Source organism: Balaenoptera acutorostrata, chromosome 5 (assembly GCF_949987535.1).
Source record: "Balaenoptera acutorostrata chromosome 5, mBalAcu1.1, whole genome shotgun sequence".
In the NCBI taxonomy this organism is placed as follows: Eukaryota; Metazoa; Chordata; class Mammalia; order Artiodactyla; family Balaenopteridae; genus Balaenoptera; species Balaenoptera acutorostrata.
The window spans coordinates 8,634,906-8,652,508 of record NC_080068.1 but is presented as its reverse complement, the minus strand read 5'-3'; positions in this window follow the sequence as shown (position 1 = coordinate 8,652,508).

Here is a 17,603-nt window from a genome sequence, read left to right as displayed (position 1 = left end):
CACGGGAAATTGGAAATCAAGATTGTTCAGAAGTTTGTAATGTGGTTTTCATGTTTGATATTCCTTGTGTTATTAATGTGTGGAAATATTTAACTTGCAAGTGCATAATCCACTGGTTCTGTGGTGTTGTGTGGACACAGACCGTATAAAACTTTTGACCATCTCAAAAACCAGATTTATCAAACCTTAACAACTGTTCTGAAGGCTGTAGAGCTCTCGGCATATGAAGGCTCCCTCTGAACCTCTGCACTGAGACTTGTCCAAACTCTTGCTGACGAAAATTCAATTAACTGTCAAGAAGAAAAAAAGGGAATTTTATTTGAGCCAAACTGATGGTGATAACACAGGAAGCAGTCTGAGAAAGCTCTGAGGACCATTCTGCCTGTTAGAAGTCGAAGGCACAGTCATATACATTTTTGAAACAAAGGATCATACATCAAAATGACCGACTAATATTTTACATAAACTTCACCAAAGATACATAGTCCAGGTAAGCACATGCCAAGCAAGCATCTAATCCCTATCCACCCCACGCCCCCTCACCTAAAGAGCTGGGAAAGGACACTGTTCTTTTAAGAAGTTACATTGCTAGGGTCAGAATAAAGGAAAAAAAATGATCTTTGTGGTTGAGCGGGCACTCCCGTGTTTGAGAAGTTCTGGTTAACTGTAATAAAGATGCACACTGCACATTAGGGACGGAGGAGGCCCAAACAAACAGAGGGAGAATTTTATGTTTAATTTTTTCTTGTCCTGCCTTAACATAGAAATTTTACTTCACCACTCTATTATGGCTTCTAGCAGCTTAAGGTCTTGCCACTAGGGTGATCCTAGCGCCCCACCCCTTTAAAATACCTGCCTAGAAAAGCTCAACACTGCTCGAAGAATTTGTGATTTGTTCCAGGCAAAACCTGGATAGGCAGACAGACCCCAGAGCCCTCTCTTGGAGCAGCTACTTTAGAAAGCTTGCAATTTAAATTCTTTTCTCTGCCCTTTGTGATATAAATCTACCACCCAGAACTGTTTCCTTAAGGACTTGTGAGCCCCTCTCTTTAAGATGCAGATATTCAGGGAGATAACTCTGTGCTAGCTCCCAGTCCTTGTGGGAGGATAAGGACCTACCTTTCTTCATACTTGCACTACTGCTTCCTCTCATAAAGATAGAAGTTTCTTTCTCCCCTGACAAATGCCAGTTAACAAACCCAGATGGCCTAGTCACGTGGATCACTCACCCACCCCTTTACCACCCCTTAGTGACTTTCCCTTAGCGCACTCCAGCCTTTGAAAAGTCTTCAGCCTTCTGATTCAGGGAAGTGGAGTTCAGTTCATACTGTAGTATTGCTGAACAAAATATGTCCTTACCACTTTCGTGTCCAGCTTTGTTTATGTCTAACAATCCATCCAAGTAGCAAAGTTCTATTGTTAAAATATGCTTGCTTTTTAAAAAATAAATATTCGGACTTGGCTTCCTGTAGTCAGATAAACTTTGCTGTCAATGTTGTTGACCGCCCTTAACCTCTGCTTAAGCTGGTATTAAAAAACAAAATTCAACTGAGTGAATTTGAAGACCTAATTGGCTTTATTAAATGATTCATGAATCAGGCATCATCCCATCTAACAAATAGAAAGGAGCTCCAAGGAGCTGTACAATGGTAGGTTTTTTAAAAGCAGGAAGGAGGGGACAAGGAAGTCAAAAAGAAAAGAAAGGATTATTTCAGGCAAGGTCACCTTTTGGGAGAAGAGTAGGGGTTTATCATGTAGATTACCTCACTAGTGTTGATCAGGAAATTCCAAACTGATTGGTTTAAAATTACATTTCTCTGGGTATATACCCAGTACACATACATACAATGGAATATTACTCAACCATAAAAAGGAATGAAATTGGGTCATTTGTGGATGGACCTAGAGAGTGTCATATGGAGTGAAGTAAGTCAGAGAAAAACAAATATTGTATATTAATGCATATATGTGGAACCTAGAAAAATGGTATAGATGATCTTATCTGCAAAGCAGAAATAGAGACACAGAGGTAGAGAACAAATGTATGGATACCAAGGGGGAAAGGAGGAGGTGGGAGGAATTGGGAGATTGGGATTGACACATATACATATTGATACTATGTATAAACTAGGTAACTAATAATATACTGTATAGCACAGGGAACTCTACTTAATGTACTATGGTGACCTAAATGGGAAGGAAATCCAGAAAAGAGGGGATATATGTATATGTATAGCTGATGCACTTTGCTGTACAGTAGAAACTAACACAACATTGTAAAGCAACTATACTCCAATAAAAATTAATTTAAAAAAATAAAAAATAAAATTACATTTCTCAGGGACTTCCCTGGTGGTCCAGTGGTTAAGACTCTGCGCTCCCAATGCAGAGGGCGCAGGTTCGATCCCTGGTCCGGGAAGATCCCACATGCCGCGGAGCAACTAAGCCCGTGCGCCACAACTACTGAGCCTGCGCTCTAGAGCCCGCGAGCCACAACTGCTGAGCCCGCGTGCCACAACTACTGAAGCCTGTGCGCCTAGAGCCTGTGCTCCGCAACAAGAGAAGCCATCGCAATGAGAAGCCCGCACACTGCAATGAAGAGTAGCCCCTGCTCACCGCAACTAGAGAAAGACGTGCGCATCAATGAAGACCCAACGCAGCCAAAAATAAATAAATACATTTATTAAAAAAAAAAAAAAAGACAACAAACTACATTTGCATCCCTTAACTAGGGAAGGGCAACCATCAAGTTTCAAGGAAGCATCTGGACTGCGGACGCTGTCAATTAGCCTTGTAACTTTAAAAGGAATTTATCAAATTTAGCAAAACGAGTGACAACTAACCCTGCAAGATCGGCTCAGGAGACCAGGAGAAAGTGAGTAAAAGATGACTCTGGCTGCACACCTAGTCGGAGCTGCGGGACCCAGAACTAGGAAGCTTTGCTCTCCTCTGGGTTTTGTCCCTCCCAGATTTCTGAGCTGACAAGCAGTCGCTCCACACTGCAGCTTGAGCCAATTGCGAAAGACCTAACCAAGCCCAGCCCAGCAGAAGGAACGGTTTCGGGGTTGTTTGTTTCTCTTTGATAAAGGAGCCCTTCCTTGTTCTTGCTTTTACTCTCTCTGGTATTTGATGGAACAACCCCCCAGAAGCAATTTAGAGTGACTGGTAAAACAAAGTATACCAAAACCTCGCAGCAACCAGAAGGATGAAGCTCTTTCTGGACTGCCTCCAGCTTCTGTCCTTACTGCTCATCTGCACCTTAAGAGACTCTCCTGAAGCTTTTCATTCCTAAGAAGAGAAAAGCAGTCACCGGAGAAATCGTCCTGATTACTGGACCTGGACGCGGAGTTGGGAGACTGACTGCCTATGAATTTGCCAAACTTAAATGCAAACTGGTCCTGTGGGGTATAAATAAGGTAACAGTGCTTGCTGTGTTTTACTTTCTGGTACCTTTAATCTGTGTTGCATTTTGCTGGCAACAGCCCCCTACAGCATCTCTGTTAAGCATGAAGAAAAAAATTACTAGTTTTGCCATTTTATAGATGGGGGGAAAACATGGATTAATTAATGTGCTGATGATCACACGATAAACGAACTTAGAGGATATGATTCCCAGTTACTGCCCATCACCAATTTGACATCGTAAATTTATCTTCACTTTTGCCCTGAAAATAATTTGTAATCTCTTCCTGAACCTGATTTCACTGATCCTGCTGTCTTTTTTTCTTTCTTTCTTACTTTTTTTTTTTTTTTTTTGGCCGCCCTGTACAGGCATGTGGGATCTTAATTCCCCAACCAGGGATCAAACCCGTGCCCCCTGAATTTGGAATGTGGAGTCTTAACCACTGGACCGCCAGGGAAGTCCCTGATCCCTCTATCTTAATCATATGGAAAAAGTCATAGTTTTAGCTAGTATATTAAAAGAGTAAGAGGTTTGCACCTATTAAGAGAAAAATCTTACAGTTACTGAGGAAAGTGCATTTAAAAGATAGCCAACAGAAAGCAACATTACTATGCCATAGTAATTGCCAAAAGGAATTTTTAAAATCATCTTTTAGTTAAAAACAATGAAAAAGAAAAAAAAAAAACCTTCAATGTAATTCCCAGAATAGGTGTACCTTAAGGAAGGGAGGAGGACTTAGACTCTTACCTTTTATTATTCGGCCTGTGTTAGATGGACAGAGGGGTTTCTGGGAGGCACTTGATGGCGTAAAACACCATCCCGTACACATTAGTCAATATCCAATGCTGTAAACAAGAATTCGGGATTAAGGCTGGCAGAGAGCTAAGCAGTGAGCGGGTGACTGAGATGGCATCAAGTACCAATTGACTGTCTGTTACCTAGATACTAAGAACACAGTGGCAGACAGGAGATAGGGTCCCCTGCTCTCAATCTAGCAGGGAAAATAAACATTAAATAATTACACGTGCAACGAAAGGTAGAAACGAGGCCCAGCCTCATCTGACGTGGTCACAGCAGTGCGTGGCGTGCACGGTGGTGTGGTCAGACTCAGATGAGCTCTGCACTCATGGCTAACCTACTCAGCGTCATGGGTAGCTTCCGAGAGCCTTAGGTTCCTTTTCCGCAAAACATACAAAGTAACAGTACTTTCCTTAGAGGGCTGGGAGGGTTACACCAAATAATGCACGCAACGCATATAGTGCAGTGTCTGGCACATGGTAAACACACTACGATGTTAGTTATAATTATTCCTTCACAAAGGGAAGTTTAAGCTAAAATTCAAAGATGTGTAAGAGTTCGGTTACGCATCTGGGGTTGGGACTCCCAGTGCCCAGTGCTGATTTGTACAAACGTTTTTCCGATCTGGAGTTAAGTGCATTTACCCAATAAATAGTTATCGAGCACTTACTATCTGCCCTGCACTGTTCTAATGCAGAACGGACGAAACGGCAGTGAGGAAAGCCTTAATGAGCTAGGGACAATAAACGAGACATGCTGCATAATAAAATGTGTAATTGTTGGATGTTGGTAAGTGTAAGGAGATGTTGTCGGATTGAAGATACACCAGCTAAATATAGGGAAAACATAGTAAGGTCAGCTGAAGTTCCTGCATGTGCGAAGTTTCCAGCCAAGGGTGGTTCAGCCTGTACCTGCCCTGGCTTCAACTATAGACGATGCCGGTAACAATAGGAAAGAAGGAGGGAGTAGTCAGAAAGCTCACGTTATTCATACGGGGGAAAGCCGCGTCAGGTGCTCTGATCGTCACGGGCACCAGCCAGCTTCCGAAGCCACCAATAATGGTGGGCGTGACCGTAAAGAAAATTATTACAAACACATGGGCTGTTACTACCACGTTATAAATTTGGTCGTCTCCGAGCAGTGTTCCAGGTCGACCTAATGCAGCAAAAATTAATAGGCTCAGGCCAGTGCCCACTATTCCGGCTCAAGCACCAAATAGCAAGTATAAAGTACCGATGTCTTTGGGGTTGGTTGAGAATAATCAGTGGTTTATGAACATAGGTAAGATGGCCTAGCAGGCATTAGACTGTAAATCTAAAGACGGGTTAAGTCCTCTTTTTGCCAAGCCCTGTGGTGAATTGTTTATATTGAATTGCAAATTCAAAGAAGCAGCTTCAACCCTGCCGGGACTTCTCCCGCGTTTTTTTTTTTCCTGCGACGGGAGAAGTAGATTGAAGCCAGTTGACTAGGGTATTTAGCTGTTAACTAAAAATTCGTGGGAGATGTATCCCTCCAATCTAGTGAGGATTTAGCTGAATTAAAGTGTTTGATTTACATTCAACTGATGTAGGATATAGTCTTGCAGTCCTTATTAGGCCGGAATTAAGTAAATTATACTTGCTGAGGGCTTTGAAGGCTCTTGGTCTGATTTAACCTAAATTCCTACTCCAACGCTGATAGTATTGGTGTGAGGGGTGGAAGGATTGTGGATATTCGATTATGGTTGGTAGGAGGATTATTGGTTTTGTAGAGTCAAATTGTCATTTTATTTTCATGTTGTTTGTGGAGGGGAATATGGTCGGTGCTGTGGGGTATGTGAGTTGTAGGTAGAAGTACAGGTTAAGTAGTGCTGCGATGGCTATAAGTGTGGGTGAGATAATATTATAGTGTTTTGCTATTTCTTGAATAATCATTCATTTAGGCATGAAACCTGACGGTGTTGGGAGTCCCCCTATTGATAGTAGGGTGGTCATGGTGAGGGTTGTGATTACAGGTGCTTCGTTTCATGTGTGTGATAGTGAGAGTGTACCAGTGGCCGAGCTGTGAATAAATGGTATGAATATAGTGAGGGTTATTATGAAGTCGATTGCTATGTTTAGAGTTGGTATGGTGGGGTTTTATAGTAAGATGGCTGTTATTCATCCTATGTGGGCGATTGATGAGTAAGCCATGATTTTTCGGAGTTGGGTTTGATATAACCCTTCTCACCCTCAGATTAGAATGGAGAGTATGGACAGGGATAGTATTAGATTTAGGTTGATTGATGGTGAGATTTGATAAAGGATAGATAGAGGTGCAAGTTTTTGTCATGTCAATAGGATTAGGCCTGCCGTTAACGGGATGCCTTGTGTTACTTAAGGCACTCAAAAGTGAAAAGGGGGTAGTCCTAGTTTTATGGCCAGGGCTATTGTTATTACTGTTGATGCTGTTGGGGTGAGTATTTTTGTAATGGTTCACTGGCCGGAGTACAATAGGTTAATGATGACTGCTATTATAAGTAGTGTGGATGCGGTGGCTTGTGTTAGGAAGTACTTAGTAGAGGCCTTTATGGCTCGTGGGTTAAAGTTTTTTATTATAATGAGGATAATGGCTAGCATATTCATCTCAAATCCAATTCAGGGTAGCGACCAGTGGGAGCTGGTTATTACAATTACAGTTCCTAAAACGACGGTTGTTAAAATAATGATAGAGATAACGGGGTTTATTAGTACGGGAAGGGTATAAACCAACATTTTCGGGCTATGGGCCCGATAGCTTATTAAGCTGAACTTACTGTAGAATGTGGTGTAATATAGTAGCGCAGAGAACTTTGAATTCTCAAGGGTAGGTTCAATTCCTATAATTCTAGAAATAAGAGGGCTTGAACCTCTATTATTTACTCTATCAAAGTAAATCTTTTGTCAGACATATTTCTTATGTTTGTGGGGGGTTGCTTGCCATTATGATGGGTAGTGTCACATGTGTCACATGCAAGGGCTGGCGTTAAAGGTAGGAAGTTTTTTCAGAGTAGTTGTATTAACTGGTCAAATCGGAATCGAGGATAGGATGCTTGAATTCATAGGAAAGATATTGTTAGTAATGATGTTTTAACGGTGAGGTTGATTGTGTATAGCTCTGGTGTATATGGGTTGTGAAATGCTCCTAAAAATAGGATTGTTGTGAACATGTTTATTATAATGACGTTGGCGTATTCTGCTAGGAAAAATATGGCGAAGGGGCCTGCTGAATATTCTACATTAAAGCTGGATACGAGTTCGGATTCTCCTTCTGTTAAGTCGAATGGAGCTCGGTTAGTTTCTGCTAGGGTGGAAATAAACCATATCATGGCTAGTGGTCATGATGGGAAGATCAGTCATAGTTGTTCTTGTGTTGTGGTTAGGGTTAAAGACGCGTTTATTAAGAGTACAGATAAGAGGATAATTGCTAGTGTTACTTCATCTGAGATCGTTCGTGCTACTGCTCGTAGGGCCCCAATTAGTGCATGTTTTGAGTTGGAGGCACTGAACAGTTCAGAGTGTTCAGAGTTATATATATATAAAACTGAATCTCTGTCTTGTACACTTGAAACTAAAACGACACTGTAAATCAACTATACTTCAATAAAAGTAAAAAAAAAAAAAAGAAACAGAAATAAACAAGAGGAAAACAGTGAATTTTGGCAGCAGTGCCCCTCTAGCTGAAGGAACGTAAAGGAAAAGGGACTTCAAATGGTGGCTTAGAATCCCAGTTGACAAAGCAGCTTCAACAAAGAGTAGTGCATTTGTAGACGAGAGAGAGGACATGGGAAGATTTAGGCTTTCAAGGGCAGCAAAATGTGGGAAGTTAAATCCACAGAAGAGAATTAATGGAGTGAGGTTTGTTCGCAGATTCCTCTGGTGTCCACTCTGGGCTTAAAGCATCTGCATCCACTAAAATGAGAAATTATATCCCACCTCTAGGCAGAAAAGGAAAATTTTCTGGGTTTTCTTCTTAATTGCTTTCTGCTCAGAATAATTTTCTATGTCAAAAACGTTTATTTAGTGGTGACATATACTAGTTTCCTTCAAGTGCAGCTTACAGAGGAACGATTCTCAAATGTTAGGGTGCACCAGGATCACCTGGTCGGCTTTCTGTAACGTGGATTGATTTCTTGACTCCCCACCCCACCCTGTGAATTTCTGCTCAGTAGGTTGGAAGTGGGGCTTAAGAATCCGTAGGTTGAATAAATGTGTGCATGGTCCTGATGCTGCTGGTCTGGACAGCACACTGGAGACCCTGGGCAGACCCTGCTTGCAGAGGGGTCCTCCCTGTACCTTCTCCACACCTCCACCTCCCACTGCCCCAGATTTTTCTTAATAATGTCATCAGAGACCCAGGTTTCCAAGCCCACAGAATAGTCTCAGTTCCTATTGCAGTGCTTCTTCTCGGTCTGTTCAACATGAGGAGAGTTTTCTCTATCAGTCTCTTGAGTGTTTGAACACCCTGTGAGGAGAGGCACAGACTGCCTTTAGTTCTGGACTGTCTTTTCAAGGATGCCTGCGTGAGGAACTGCTTAGGAAAGTCTATACACAGTCACCCTCCAGAGCAGTGGGAGGAGAGACTGCTGTGCAACATAATAAAGATGATGCCCCGCTCTGAGGCAGAGATTGGGCAGGCTTGCCTGCAGCCCAGTAGAGAAGCTGGGGCTGTCCTGGCCTGGAGGTTCCTCGGCTGTGCTGTGGATTTGCTGCGTGCACAGCATCCGTCTAGGCCCATCCATGGTGAAAGGACAGGGGGACCCGATGCTAACGTGGAGCTCGTGCTGCCCACTGTGCCGCAAGTGAGAACGCGCTTTGTGTCTGATCCGAGATGATACTGTCCCGCCAGCACCCAGGACACAGGGGCAGGCTAACTTGTTAGCTCAGAACCAAGGCAAATCTCAGACCCTTCATAGTTCTTAACATGTCCATTCTCAAATGTTTTACACCAAACATTGTAAAGGCTTTACTCCCCGGATCTTGATTTCTCAATGTCCTTCACCAATAAAGGCAGGTAGGGTGTCGTGGAGAAATGGTTGGAAAGAACGAGACTGAAAGCTCACGTCTGACAGCAGGGATGTGTTCGGAGACTAGTGAGGCCCCGCCAGAAGGATGCAGAGGCAGGGCAAAGGCCTCAGCAGGCCCAGTACAGAGCACTCTGGACCTCAGCGAAGAAGATAAGGGGTTATACACATTGGAGAAAAAAGAATTCACGAGCCCAAGAGGTACCTTTAAAAAGGCCAGAGGTGGAGTCAGGGAGGGAAAGGTCTTCTTTAGAGAAGATGCCAGCAGTGAAGTGTAGGCATGCAGAACTAGAGAACCACCATCTGCTACCCACAATGCCACCACTGAGCCAGCAGGAATCCTCACTGGTGGTCAAAGTCTTTGCTAGGGAGCAGGGTATCAGGGACAGACCACTTGGCCTATGATGATGAAGGAGAAAGGGACCTTTATCATGGAGACATGCCCAGACACCACTTGAACCAAGTGCCCAAACTGACATTGTGCGTCCCCTAATGGGATGCAGTGGGAGGAACTCTGCGTCGCCCAGGTGATGTCCTGAACAAAAATGTTCAATCAGAATTGAATCACGAGGAAACAATGAGGCAAATCTAGAATGGGGAACACTGCAGGAGACACCTGGCCTGAAGTTTTCCTAAAAGTCAATGTCTTGAAAGACAAAGAGGGGGAGGGGCAAGAGCAGTGTTCTAGATGGAAGATAATATGGGGGGTGAGGAGTGTTTTCATTGCCTTGATGGTGCTGGTGCTTTCATGCATTGTACTCATGTCAGCCTCCATGAAACTGTGCACCTTAGTGTGTACTTTATTGCTTGTCAATCATACCTTGATAAATGTATTTTTTAAGAGAGTCAGGGAAACTTTTCTGGATTAAAATAGCTGAAACAAAATGACAATGTACGAACATTAATTGAGATCTGAATTTTGAAAATAAATGTAAAGATGGCTTTGCAACGATTGGAGAAATGAATGTTACGTATTAATTAAAAACATATTCCTTCATTACAGTAATGATATGGTGATTCTGTAGGAGACATTCTCATTTTTAGGATGTTAAACTTGAATATTTAACAGGTGTCTGAAACTCCCAAATGCTTTAGCAAAACAATTTAAGAGATAAACAAAATGGATATATGGAGAGAAATAATACACTGTGACCAACATGTCCATTTGACAGTTGGAGGGATAGATACATAGGTGTCAATTTTACCATTCTTTTCATTTTTCTGTAGGTTTGTAATTATTTTTAAAGAGTGTGGAAAAATAGGAGTATTTGCTTCGTGAGAGATTGATTCCTGGAATTAAGTGAATTGGTGAGTTGGAACACACTCAGATACAGTCATTTTTAAAAAATATTATACCCTACCATATTGTATGAGTTACTTCTACAGTAAACTAATGAGGATATATTATTAAATTATGCGGAACAATCTCCTTCCCATCTTTGCACCCACTCTCACTCCTCAAAATTAGACTGTTAGAAATGATTTTAACACCATATGATGTGTACAGATCAAGCAAAAATATACCTAAGTTCTAGGCACTTCTATAAGTGTATAGTTGATAACATACCTAAAAAAAATAAAAACGAAATCTAGAAGTAAGGTTTTGGGGTCAATACTTGCTAAGGTCTTCTTGCCCTCTGAGTTTTTTATAATCTACTAATTCCCTACCATTTCCCTTTTTTGGGAGGCTGATCTCACGCCAATATAACTTACAGAGTAACTGATTTGTGCCCGTTACATGGAGAATATACATCTACACTTACTATTAACAACATCGCTGTGACTTTTGACTTATATTTATTTGGCAGAGAACTGAGATCACCCCAAAGCTCAAGCTCATTCTGCTTCCCCCGCACATGGCTTGTCTCTCATCCTTCCATAAATCCTCCTTGTATGGAAGTCTTACGAATCATGCTTTACCTCTTTTGGGACTTTTTTTGGGAGAATATTCTCAAATCAGGAATTAGCACGTCAAGGAGGAGTAAAGGTACAGATCTAAGTATTTTGAAAGAGACAGGCTGTTGTCACAGCCCAGAGAAGTGACATTCCCTCCGGGTGGCCCCGAGTAAATCACCACTCTAAGCCTCCCTTTCGACATTTGTCTATGGGAGACAATTCTTCCTACAACAGAGAATTCTCATGAAGTTTTCATGGGAAGTTTGACTAAAGCATAGAGCAGAAGATCTAAACTATATTAAAGTACTCAGTAAAGGGTAGCTTTTATTTTAAAATGAGAGGGCAAAGAATACTGGAGGAAAGGCTGATCTAGTGAAAGGATATCCTTCCTCCAAAAGCTTTCTTTTCCCATCATGAATACAACACTTTCCATTTAAGCTTTTTTGCTCACAGTTGACCCCCCCAAATTGAAATATTTGTGTAGATATGGGATAATTTCTAAGACCCAAAGTTAAGTGAAAAAAGGGGCAGGGGTGTGGTTAGAGAACACTTCTCTCAGTTGTGGTTTAAAAGGCATAATGGACATTCGCCTATATGTGCAGAGACCACTTCCAGTATAGACCTAGAGCTGGAAACATTCAGCTCTGACACGTGCTGCAGTGGCCAGTAGAGGACTGAACACCCTGCATTATTTTTCATCTATTCATATCAGTTTGGTTGTTCAAAAGCTTTCCAGCAGATGGTGCTAGACACTATTCAGTGCACAAGTCCTTAGGACAGGAATTTGTGTCCACAATGAAAATAAAAGCCGTACCCCCTCTCCTGAATGGAAGGCCATCCACACTGAAACAGGGCAATAACTGCATTGCTTTAAAAAAAAAATATTGAAGTATAGTTGATTTAGAATGTTTTGATAGTTTCTGGTGTACAGCAAAGTGATTCAGTCATATTTATTATTTTTCATATGTATATATATATATATATACATATGAAATATATATATTTATTCTTTTTCATATTCATTTCCATAATTGTTTATTCCAGAATATTGAATATAGTTCCCTGTGCTATACTGTATGTCCTTGTTGCTTTTCTATTTTATATACACTAGTTTGTATATGCTAATACCAAACTCCTAATTTATTCCTCTCCCACGCCATTTAACCTGTGGTAAACATAAGTATGTTTTCTATGTCAGTGAGTTTATTTCTGTTTTGGAAATAAGTTCATTTGTATCATGCTTTAGATTCCACATATGAGTGATATCATGTGATAAATGTCTTTCTCTGCCTGACTCACTTCACTTAGTATTATAATCTCTAGGTCCATCCAAGTTGTTGAAAATGTCATAATTTCATTCTTTTTTATGGCAGAGTAGTATTCCACTGTATATATGTACCATATCTTCCTTATCCATTCATCTATCAAGGGACATTTAGGTTTCTTCCATGTTCTGGCTCTTGTGAATAGTGCTGGTATGAACAGAAGGGTGCATGTATCCTTCTGAACTATAGATTTGTCCAGATATATGCCCTGGAGTGAGATTCCTGGATCATATTTTTAGTTTTTTTTTTTTTAATTTATTTATGGCTGTGTTGGGTCTTCGTTTCTATGCGAGGGCTTTCTCTCGTTGTGGCAAGCGGGGGCCACTCTTCATTGCGGTGCGCAGACCTCTCACTATCGTGGCCTCTCTTGTTGCAGAGCACAGGCTCCAGACGTGCAGGCTCAGTAATTGTGGCTCATGGGCCCAGCTGCTCCGCGGCATGTGGGATCTTCCCAGACCAGGGCTCGAACCCGTGTCCCCTGCATTGGCAGGCAGATTCTCAACCACTGCGCCACGAGGGAAGCCCATATTTTTAGTTTTTTAAGGAATCTCCATACTGTTCTTCATAGTGGCTGTAACAATTTACATTCCCGCCAACAGTATAGGAGGCTTCCCTTTTCTCCATACTCTCTCCAGCATTTGTTATTTGTAGACTTTTTGGTGATGGCCATTCTGACTGGTGTGAGGTGATACCTCATTGTAGTTTTGATTCGCATTTCTCTAATAATTAGTAATACTGAACAACTTTTCATGTGCCTATTGGCCATCTGTATGTCTTCTTCGTAGAAATGTCTAATTAGGTCTTCTGCTCATATTTTCTTTTTTTTTTTATCATTGAGCTGTATATTGTGGAAATTAAGCCCTGATTGGTCACATCATTTGCAAATACTTTCTCTGAGTCCATATGTTTTCTTTTTGTTCGTTTATGGTTTCCTTCACTGTGCAAAAGCTTATAAGTTTGATTGGGTCCCATTTGTTTATTTTTGCTTTTACTTCTATTGCCTTGGGAGGCTGACCTAAGAATACATTGCTACAATTTATATCAGAGAATATTTTGCCTATGTTCTCTTCTAGAAGTTTTATGGTATCCTTTCTTACATTTAAGTCTTTAAGCCATTTTGAGCTTATTTTTGCGTATGGTCTGAGGGAGTGTTCTAACCATTAATTTACATGCAACTATCCAGTTTTCTCAACACTGCTTGCTGAAGAGACTGACTTTTCTCCATTGTATATTCTTGCCTTTTTTGTCAAAGATTAATTGACTGCAGGTGTGTGGGTTTATTTCTGGGCATTCTATTCTGTTCCATTGGTCTGTTTTTGTTCCAGTACTACACTGTTTTGATTACTGTAGCTTGGTAGTATTCCTCTGGAGTCTGGTAGGGTTATGCCTCCAAGTTTGTTCTTTTTCTTCAGGATTGCTTTGGCAATTCTGGGTCTTTTGTGGTTCCATATAAATTTTAGGATTATTTGTTCTAGTTCTGTGAAAAATGTCATGGGTCATTTGATAGCAATTGTATTAAATCTGTAGATTGCTTTGGGTAGTATGGCCATTTTAACAATGTTTATTCTTCCAACCCAAGAGCATGGGACATCTTTCCCTTTCCTTGAATCATCTTCATTTTTCTTTATCACTGTTTTATAGTTCTCAGCATATAAGTCTTCCACCTCCTTGGTCAGTTTTATTCCTAAGTATTCTATTCTCTTTGATGCAATTTCAAATGGGATTTTTTTTTTTTTTTTTTTACTTTCCATTTCTGGTATTTCATTGTTAGTATAAAAAAATGCAAAGATTTCTGCATGTTAATCTTGTGTCCTGCTACTTTGCTGAATTTGTTTACCAGTTCTAATAGTTTTTGTGTGGAGTCTTTACGGTTTTCTATATAGAATATCACGGCATCTGCATATCATGACAACATTACCTCTTCCCCTCCAATTTGGATACATTTTATTTCTTCTCTGATTGCTGTGGCTAGGACTTCCAATACTATGTTGAATAGAAGTGGTGAGAGTGGGCATCCTTGTCTTGTTCCAGATTTTAGCAGGAAGGCTTTCAGCCTTTCATCCTTAAGTATAACATTGGCTGTGGGTTTGTCATAAATGTCTTTAAATATGTTGAGATATGTTGCTTCTATACCCACTTTGGTAAGAGTTTTTATCATGAATGGATGTTGAATTTTGTCAAATGGAATTTGTTCATCTATTGAGATGATCCTGTGGTTTTTGTCTTTTATTTTGTTGTTATGTATCTCATTGATTGATTTGCATATGTTAAACCATCCTTGAGACCCTGGTGTATGATCTTTTTTATGTGTTGTTGGATTTGGTTTGCTGATATTTTGTTGAGAATTTTTGAATCTATACTCATCAGAGATACTGGCCTGTAATATTATTTTTTGGTGGTGTCTTTGTCTGGTTTAGTATCAGGGTGATGATGGCTACATAGAATGACTTTGGGAGTGTTCCCTCTTTGTAAATCTTTTAGAAGAGTTTGAGAAGGATCAGTATAAGGTCTTCTTTGTATGTTTGGTACAATTCCACAAGGAAGCCATCTGGTCCTGGACTTTTGTTTGCAGGGAGTTTTGTCTATCACAGATTCTATTTAATTTCTAGTGATGGGTCTGTTCAAATTAGCCATTTCTTCTTGATTCAGTTTTGGTGGGCTATATATGTTTCTAGAAACTTGTCCATTTCTTCTAGATTGTCCAACTTGTTGACATATAACTTCATAATATTCGCTTGTGGTTTTTTTATTTCTGCAGTATAAATTGTTATTTTTTGTCTTTCATTACTTATTTTGTTTATGTGGGTCCTCTGTCTTTTCTTCTTGGCGAGCCTGGCCAGAGGTTTGTCGATTTTGTTTGCCCTTTCAAGGAACCAATTCTTGATTTTACTGATTTTTTTCTATTGTTTTTATTTAATCTTTATTTTATTTACTTCCTCTCTGATCTTTATTATTGTCTTCCTTCTGCTGACTTTAGATTTCTTTGTTCTTCTTTTTCTAATTCTTTTAGTCAATAGGTTAGGTTGTTCATTTGAAATTTTTCTTGTTTTTTGAGGAAGGCTGGTATTGCTATGAACTTCCCTCTAAGGACTGCTTTTGCTGCATCACATAGATTTTGTGTGGTTCTGTTTTCATTGTCATTTGTTTCAAGATACTTTTTTATTTCCTCTTTGATTTCATCATTGATCCATTGGCTTTTTTTAAAATTAATTAATTTATTTATTTATTTTTGGTTGCATTGGGTCTTCATTGCTGAATGCAGGCTTTCTCTAGTTGCAGCGAGCAGGCTTCTCATTGTGGTGGCTTGTTATGGAACATGGGCTCTAGGTGCATGGGCTTCAGTAGTTGTGCCACACAAGCTCAGTAGTTGTGGCTCACCGTCTCTAGAGCACGGGCTCAGTAGTTGTGGCACACGGGCTTAGTTGCTCTGCAGCATGTGGGATCTTCCCAGACCAGGTCTTGAACCCATGACTTTTGCACTGGCAGGCAGATTATTAACCACGGCACCACCAGGGACGTCCCCGTGTTGTTTTTTTATGTTTCTTCTCCCTAGATGGTAGGATCCCCAGTTTGGATAAAAGCTATTGTCTCTGTCCCCAAATTATAATGATTAAGTGAATAAAAGAGCACTTAATGCTAGTTGAGTGGAGGATTAGGTAAATAAGCTGATAAGAAGATGATTGGATCTAGTAAGATGATAGAAGCAAAGCACAGGGCTGAAGTTCAAGATCCTGCAGCTGTTACCACTTAGCTGTCAACTAAAAAGAGTAGTTTGTGTTTGAGCTGACCCCAGGATCTCTCAACACATCAGAATGTTTTGAAAATACGTGCTGCTCCCAAAGTGCAAATCTGGTATATATCCCCTAAACAAGTCAGCTTCTACACCCTCCTTACTGTGCCCTACCAGGACTTCCAGCTTCCTCTGACCCTCCAGAAAGTGGAAAGACCCCAAGAAAGGACGCTACTTACAGGAATTATAAAAGGAAACTGGGTCAAGTTCCCACCTCCTGGATGAGCAAGCAATGGGCCCTGCAGGGAAGGGGGAAGCAGCACCAGGCTGAAGGGATGTGGGGTCACTCCTCACCCAGAGCGAAAAGGGACCGGTTGAGCATCCCTTGCCCTCAGGCAAGCGGACTCAAGAAAGGCCTGGGGACTCGAGCAGGTCCAAGCGGGGACAACTTTGGCACCCTGGGCTGGGAGCGGGGCAACTGGCAAAAGCACCTCCCCCATAGACTCAGGGTGCAAGGGAGGGGTCCTCACTGTCACCCAGGAAACAGAAAACTCAGTTTTCCGGTCCCTCTCTCAAGGGGTCTGCTGAGAAGATCTTCAGGAGGAACACCCAGTTATGTCACAAGCCTGATGTTGTCAAGGGAGCTTCCCACCAGGAGGAGCAAGAAGAAACACCAGGAAGAGAAACCCTTGTGTGAGAAGCGCAAGCAGGTTCCGAGCCAGTTCTGTGAGAAGGACCTGGAGCTGCTGCGTCCCCAGTGCAGGGTCCCCTCTGACCCCCACCATCACCCCCTGGCACCCATGGAGCAGGCTACAGCCTGTCACACGAGGAGGCTCAAAGGCTACGCTGAGCCCCTGGAAAACAAGTCAAAGATACTGAAAAGGTGTTAGAAATGCAAGTCTCAGAATCTCTTGAGTTGTTGTGGAGGGTGGAGAATCAAAGGGGGCTTTAAAATTAAGTTGTTTAAACAATTTAAGAGTTTCTTGGAAAAGAGAAGGAATTAATTCTTTACAAATTACAGTTTGAAGAAAATCCAGAGAAAACAGTAAAATTCTCAGAGCATGAGTCCACACCGAAAAAGTTACCGATTGAAATGGCAGAAAGGTGTATGCAGGCAGACCTGGAGTTCCTCACATGTATTAAAAGTGTCTGCAAGAAGTTTGGAAACCTAAACACTCTGGCAGTCTTTTCATATGAATTAAAGAAAAAGTGGATTGATCTCCTGAAAACATTTTAACCTACAGAAAGTGATCAACGTTTTCAAGCTCAATACGATACTAGATATTGAAACTGAGCTCCCCAAACTTATCACCTCAGAAGACAGAAAAGGTGTAGCATTAGGGAAGCTGAAATCATGCTTTCCTTCCTTATAATATCACAATGTTACATTTTTACCAGCTGTCCTGAGCCTTCAGAGGGTTGTGTCTGGCA